The sequence below is a fragment of the Dipodomys ordii genome, unplaced genomic scaffold (genome assembly GCF_000151885.1).
Source record: "Dipodomys ordii isolate 6190 unplaced genomic scaffold, Dord_2.0 Scaffold114, whole genome shotgun sequence".
Taxonomy (NCBI): Eukaryota; Metazoa; Chordata; class Mammalia; order Rodentia; family Heteromyidae; genus Dipodomys; species Dipodomys ordii.
The window spans coordinates 5349078-5357128 of NW_012267330.1; positions in this window are offsets into that span (position 1 = coordinate 5349078).

Sequence of the window (8051 nt, forward strand, 5' to 3'; positions counted from 1 at the left end):
GACCTAAACTCTTTGTCCATGGTAGAGTAATTTCTGAGTTAAGAAGATTTTAGTTGTAAGAGTTCTCTGACAAACAAATGACAGTTCACAATGTTTCTGTTTGTTGGATTTTGACTTCTCTTTGCCCTTTGGCAATATTTTTTTGCAATGCCATCATCAAAAAGTTGTTGTTTTATGCATGTACATAAACTATTTTGAACACATTTGCACTCTTCATGCTTTCTACCCCCTTTCTTCCACATACACACTAGTGCTCATATTGTTGATAGGACTTGTTTTACAAGAAGTTGATTTGGAAAAAGGGAGAAGAAGTAAATGGGAGAGTCCCAAGGCTGGTGTATAATCAAGGTACATTTTATGCATAGATAGATGTGACAACATGAAGCCCCCTTGCAACAAAAAGATACTAATGATTAAATTACTGAAACCACATTCATCATCCTTACTCTCCACCAAAATTCTCAATATTATAGACTTATACTGACTTCTACAATTGATCCTACATTCTGCATGTTTGTTGTACCTGCAGTTATATTCTATGAATTTATATTGCCTGTCTTTTGAGCTATCTCCTTCAGGCTTTGACAATCTGACCTTATCTTCTATCCAGACTTAGCTGTTTGACTTTCCACATTACTTGGTTTAATGGCCAAGTCTCTGTAATAAGGTCACATTGTTGTGTTTTAACTTTTCCCATTTTGAACGTTGCTGTATCCACTCAAAATATATATGACATGTATTTGCTTGGCTAAGGCTTTTATCTTTTATTTTACCATTACTTTTTAGATAAACTTACATCGGGTGCTTGAATCTTCATCTTCTGGTTTTACTGACCATCTCAGGGAAATTATAAATATTAGAGTTAAGTTTATTACATATTTTCCATGGCTTCTGCCAATTATTGATTTCATTAGGGCTCCATTTTAAGTGGTTTGGTACATTTGTACTCAGATGATGTACAGATGAGCTAGGAATGAGATGAGGCAGACATGTTTCCTTATTGTTTCCCTCAACTACACCTTCATACACCATTTTCTCTTGCAATAAAACATGTCTTCCTTCACATCTGTACACTCAGGCGTCTCCAACAGGTCTCCCCAAGAGGAACACCAAAATAGCTTTGTGCTCCAGGTTTGTGAATACCAGTATAAAGTAGTTGGGAAATAATTGATCTGGGTAATTTCTTCTCTAACTCTCACTTTCCAACTTCTAAAAATTGGAGGATTATAAATTAACAGCACTTCTTCTTAACCATATTACTTCCCAGAGGGCAGAACAGAAGGTTGACCTAAGGAAATACTTTATGATGTAAGAGTGATTAATTGTGTATTTCCTGACTCTAAGTGTCTACATCTCAAACTCCTTACTTTGACGATACCTCACTCTTATTCCTGAGGGCTTTGGTAATTAACAGAAGCTCTTTTAGATTTTATTGCAATATAATACATGAGACTTTAATGCAGTAGCCTCCCACTCATACACTGATAGACCAAAGGGAAGTCAGAATGTGAGAGCATTATGAAATATTTCAGGCTTACATGCTCTTACAATTGCTTGGAAAACAGCTAAATTGGTCTCATTTTTAAAATAAAGTTCATACTGAAAAGGACGATAAAATGAGGAAGAGGGAAAAAGAGAGAAAGAGAACGCTAGAAAGGGAATGTGCAAGATAGAGAGCAAGAAAAAAGAAATTAGAAGCTGATTAGTATCAATACAGAACACAACACATATGTTGTGTTCACTTCGACAGCATATATACTAAAATTGGAATGATACAGAGAGATTAAAAAAATATATTGTTTGAGGTGAACAAATCCAATAGTGACACTCACTAGGCACTATGTTGGAAAGGATCTATACAACTTGTAAAGGATTTGGGAGGGAAAATCTTGGAGAAAACAAGGGAATTGGTGACACCATTCAAAAAAATGGACTTATTACCTGACTCACCTACTGTAACACTTCTATAAATCACAACAACAAAAATTTACAACAACAAAAAATATGTTCTTTGAATATGTGTGAAGGACATATTTGACAAAAGATTTGTTAAGTTTTCTACAGAAAAACAAAGAAACTTTCATTAAGTGATACGTGAATTTGGTGGAAAACTTAATAATACAAAAATGTTACCTTTCCCCATTTTATGTTATCTGTAAAGGAGGTACCATTTAACAAAGCAGATTATGAGTAAAATGTGTCTTGATTAGTGTCCCCAAATTTTTTATAGATCAAATCTATTCAACACCTTAACTGGACATTTCCTAAACTTGATGTCACTAAAATTTAAATGGAGATTTAAAGGCAAGACTACTTTGAGTTTTTGTGAAGAATATTGATGAGAGAGGACTTCACACCCTTGTATCTACATTTATTAAATATTATTTAGATATAGTATTAGCAGAGGGACCAAAAATAGCCAAAGAAATAAAAAGTCCTTGGCATCATTTATTTGTCATGAAATCTGTGTTTCAGAGATAGGTGGCACAGAAAGGTCTTACACCAAGGAGATGTAATTTAGTAAAGATTTTATTTGATTTTCTTACTCAGGGATTTCTTTATGCTTTTATTTATTTTTAATTATTTTCCTATTTTTCTGCAGCTATCAGGGATTGAACTCAGGGCTTTGTGATCTTGTTCAGCATTCTTGTTCAGTGCTGGCACTCCACTACTTGAGCCATACGTCCAGTCTGGTATTTTCATTGTTAATTGGAGATAAAATATTACAAATATTTCTGCCAGGGCTAGCGTTGAACCTGACTCCTTTGGGTCTATGTCTTCTGATAGCTACAAATATAGGCAATATTTCCCATTGTTTGATTTCAGGATTTATTTAATCCTGAAAGGTGTTTTACCAAGAGTACAGAAAAATGGAGAATTCTCTTAATACAACCTGTAACAATTTTGAAATGTATGGATAAATATCAGCATTCTTTCTTTCAGAGTGAAAATTCTAAACTCATTATGGTTTCTTTTTCTCTTCCTTTTAAAAAAAAATCAGCCCCGGCATTTGAACTCAGGGCCTGGGCACTGTCCCTGATGAGCTTCTTTTGCTCAGGCTAGCACTCTACCACTTGAACCACAGAGTCGCTTTTGGCATTTTCTGTTTATGCAGTACAGAGGAATCTAATCCAGGGCTTCATGCATGCTAGGCAATCACTCTACCACTAAGCCACATTCCCAGCCCCTCATTCCTTTTTCTCAGAAAGTTCCTAAAGGAATTGAGTTCCATGACTATCAGAGGAATCCGTTCAGAAGAATATTTTCTATTGGCCTTTACTTCTTCCTATCCTCTCCTGCTTCTTTTTTTTTTTTCATTTTTGACAACTTAAACTACTTGAATACAAGCCATGCGTGCCTCAGATAGTCCTTCAGGAGAATCCAAATGAAGACTGAGAGCAACTACAGTGATGGATGCTGCAGTAGAGCTTATTGTTGATAGGTTGATAGCCACTTAGAGGATGTTACACTTGAGTTGTAACCAAAACAAAGGAAATATCAAGGTGATGAGTGGAAAGAAAAAATTCCAGTCAGAGAGCATAGCAAACAAAAAAATCTCAGGAGAGGCAGGAAGACTGGAATGTTCAAGGCTCAGAAAAGAGACCAGATAAGTTGCTGCATCTTTTAACAAGTAGAGATATTAAAGCTGGAGAAATTGGCAAGGATCAGTATTACATAGTGTTTTATATTGCCACAGTAGAGGGTCTGAATTTAATTTCAAATGTAACTGAAACAAAAGAGTGATGTCGCTTGGATGAGGGTATAATTGAGAAGAGTAGTAATGAAGGAATTGAGGATAGAAAGGGAAAGATGGTTTTAGGATGTAATGAACCATATTGATACCACTTATAGATGGGGGATGAGAAGTTACTAGTGATACTTAGACATATGTGAGGAGTATTTACTGAGGGAAAAATGTAGGAAAGGATTAGGTTGGGATAGGTGGTGGAATTAAGAGTTGCTTTTTGCCATTTTACTTTCTTCATTGCAATGCTTATAATAGGCACAAGAAGCAAGTGAATATGTATGTTTGGTGTTGACTGAAAAACTCAATGTTGAAGATTTTAGTCGAGATTAATCATGTCTTTGTAGTCATATTTTTAGTTTCTATAAATTACTATGTTAACATCAACACAATGGGTATTAGCTTTTCTCAAGTAAATCCAGATCCCCTCAAACACATGTGAGGAGTTTAGATAGCCCCAAACTTATTATATAACCAGTTTATGGAGGAACACTATGAAACATCAGTATCCAATCTGAAGCTTGCTTACCTTGCATTGTTCATTTCTTCACATGGAAATCTTTGCCTACTTTCTCATTCTGCCTCCTAACTGACCTAGATGCCTATCTTAATAAGTTCTGAATTATTTTTCTCTAAGGAATTTTGAGTAAAAAAACACCATAAGCTGTTTTCTCTACTAATCTTTGCTTACCCAATGTAGCTACTCAAGGTTACAACCTGAGGAATTGTAACCAAATATTCCTGAGTGTCCTTTATGCACATCTCTCTTTTGTTGATGAAAACTGAAGATATGGAGCATTTCATTACAACTTTGGTGCTGGGGGAGGACTGGGTGAGGGTAGGGGGGGAGTATAGGAAGGGATGGGAAGGAAACAAAGAAGAGGCTACAATGCTTGATAAGAAATGTACTCATCTTGCTCATGTAATTGTAACTCCTTGATACAGTATTCTCACAATAAAAAATAAAATAAAATAACCACATAATGGAGGAATATCTTAGGATAGGCAGCCTAACAGTTTTGTAGACAAAATATTAAAAATAGCAAGGCCTGTGCTTTGAAAGAGCTCATATATTTTCCTTTATATGAAAGAGTAATTATGTCTTTCAATCCAAAGTTCAGATGTTCCAGGAGACATATATGGTCTTGCTGTCTCCATATGATCTCATGGTCATTACAGACCTGTTATTTCTCTTTAGTGGATTGGCTTATTAAGCTGGAACAAGTTGTTTGTGTTTTTATGCCTAACAATAACTTTTAAACTAGTTTATGTTAGTCTTAAAAGTTTAACTTGACTGACTGGTTCCATGATCTTCACCTATTACTTAGGTTTCTTTATTTGAAAACGAATGTCAACCATTTACTGATGGCTATTTGCTCATATATGCACTCACTTATTCCTCAACTAACTGCTGCTAGTCTGACTAGAACTATATATCCTTCTCACCTACACTAACACAATAGCCATAGATTTTCAATTTTTGATGGATTTTCTATTTTTAATCTTGTATTTTTGCAGTCATTCATTACTATAGGCTGAGCAATGAATTCAAGTTTATCTTTTTTATTCTTTCTGTGATTTTTCACTGAGATTAGAATAATGAAGAATACATATTGAGGCCTGTGAGGCACTGATGATTTGGACCTTTCTTCCTCTTTAGCCACAACTCATTCCTCCTCTGTCATGCCCTTCCTTCATTTCCTTAAACACCACCTATTTCTTATGCATAGATCATTTGTTCTACCATGTTTTTTGAAGTGCTTTACTCCACTTGCCCAAATAGACAATTAATTATTAACTGAGTAATTTTGTCATCCTTCAGATACATAGCACAAAAATTAAAAGTTGCTCATTAAAATGAGCATAAATGTAAATTTATTCTCTCATTTTATTGTATTTAGTGTAAAATTATAAAATATGAGTGGCAATCATGTCATTTGGAATGAGACAATTCAGTGTGTGTATAAACTGTCCATGCTTTTTTCCTTTTTCTTTACTTGGTTCCATATAAGGGTGGTAGCAGACTTACCAGATAAAAGAATTTGATAGTCTTGACTGATGCTTAGAAAACTACTGCCTGGGAATAGTGCTTCTCAACTAGGGCTAAATATATCTGCCTTAGGTGTGTGTTTTCTTAGTGATATCTGAACTTGTTTGTAATTGAGTTGTCCCTTTCCTCACCCTTATTTATCAGAAGAATTTCTTCTTCAGCAAAGGGTCTCCTAACCTTCCCATGTATACAAGAAAGTTCTACTTAATGCTACTGAATGCTATACAGGCAAGATAAAGCTAACAAGTGCCATGATATCATATATTAAGCCTCATTTTGTCTTTATGCTCATATTTTTGTGATGTCATTAGTGCTCATTTCTCCTACTAGAGTATAATATCCATGGCAACAAGACTATATGTGGTTTTCCTCACCAGTTTATCTAGTGTGGGTCCATAGTTAATGTGTTTGAATATTTTATATTGAACATTGTTGAATATAGCTCTTTTCTGTGTGCCAAAAATTCAAATATCACTTAATTTTGGTCCTAAAAAGTTCCTATCCTTTGTTACTGGGACATAAGTCACTTCATTCCCAAATCTATCTTTCTTAATCATGATAGTTTTGATGCATCTAAGAACGTTGACCTCATTTTTATCTATACAGTTAAAAATGTACATTTTGCTACTTTATTTTCTGTGTTTGAGCAAGTGTGTGTGTGTGTGTATGTGTGAGAGAGAGAAAGAGAGAGAGAGAGTGTGTGTGTTTGCAAGTCTGCAATTCTCATTGCATGTCTTTTTGAAGATTTAGCACCCAATACCTTCACTTCATAAACAATGGCTTTGTGACTTTCTCTCAAATATGAAAATGTATAACAGAGTAACTTTGGTTATTTTTCCCCTAATTACCACTAGCTAACTCTAACTTCCAACTCCATAGTCAGCTGTAAACTATTAAGCATGTTACAGTGTTTTTTCCTATGAAATACTATGATGAATTATTTTCAACGCAAAATATTTATGACATAATAACCATGCTTTATTTAATGCTATGGCAGTGAAGTTAATTTTTTCTTGAAATATTTACATCTTCATCCTCACTGAAGTTACAGCGCTTTCATTTTCTTGATATTTTCAGTACATACTTTGTACACAGATGTTAAAGGTTCACTTGAATTTTTATATGTTCTTAAATTTGTGCTGTGATTATTATTCTAGAGAATGTTTTTCTATGTTGTTATTTTTTGTGCCAGTAATAGGGTTTAAACTTGGGGCTTTGCTTTTTCACTTAATGGTGGTACTCTAGCACTTAAACCATACCTTCACTCCCAACTTTTTGGTGATTAACTGAGATAAGAGTCTCACAGATTTTCCTGCTCTAGCTGGAATTGAGCCTTGATTCTTATGTGCTAGCTTATAGAGTAGTGAAGATTACAGGTGTGAACCACTAGCAACCATTTTGAATGTATTTTTGACCTTTGCCAAACCCAAGTGCAATGCCATTTTTAGTGAAGCTAAGAATCAGTGAAATAATACAAGTTGATGAAGATGAAAATACTAATGTAAAGCAGCTGCAGAGCTTTCCTTTTGAATCCAACTTCCCAAGAAACTTCTCTAACTTTATTTTAGCGTTGTCTGAATGGAGACTTTAAATGACCTTTTGTTGGCTTTGAAGTTCCCATTCTGTGGTTAAGCCCGACTGCAATACCATTGTCACCAGAAGAAGCAAGGTACCCTTACAAAGCTAAGTTTGATGAAGTCTCCTTTTTCCACCTTGAGTCAATCAGAAAGTACTTTTTAAATATCAGCCAGAGCAAGTACCAATGGCTCAAGCCTATAATCCTAGCTTCTCAGGAGGCTGAGATCTGGGGATCATGGTTTGAAACTAGCCTGGTCAGAAAAGTCCATGAGAATCATATCTACAATTAATCACCAACAAGCCAGAAGTTGAGATGTGTTTCAATTGGTAGAGCTCCAGCTTTGAGCAAAATAAAGCTAAGCAAGAAGTAAAGGCCCCGAGTTCAAGCCCTAATACCAGCAAATATATACATATATAAATATACACCTAATAAAAATCACTCAGCCTGATATATTGAAAAATATATTTAAGTAAATATGATATAGAGCCTGACATTGGTGGACAAGATAATCCAAGAAACAAAAATAGTTGTTTTAAATAATAATAAATATTAAAATACCCAAAGCATTGCATGGAAAGACAGAAAAGACTTGACTCAGACTCAGGAAATGGAGTGGCTTAGTCCCCAAACAGCACCCCAAAGGCTGGGGTGGGAATCCAGGTATCCATCCTTCTATT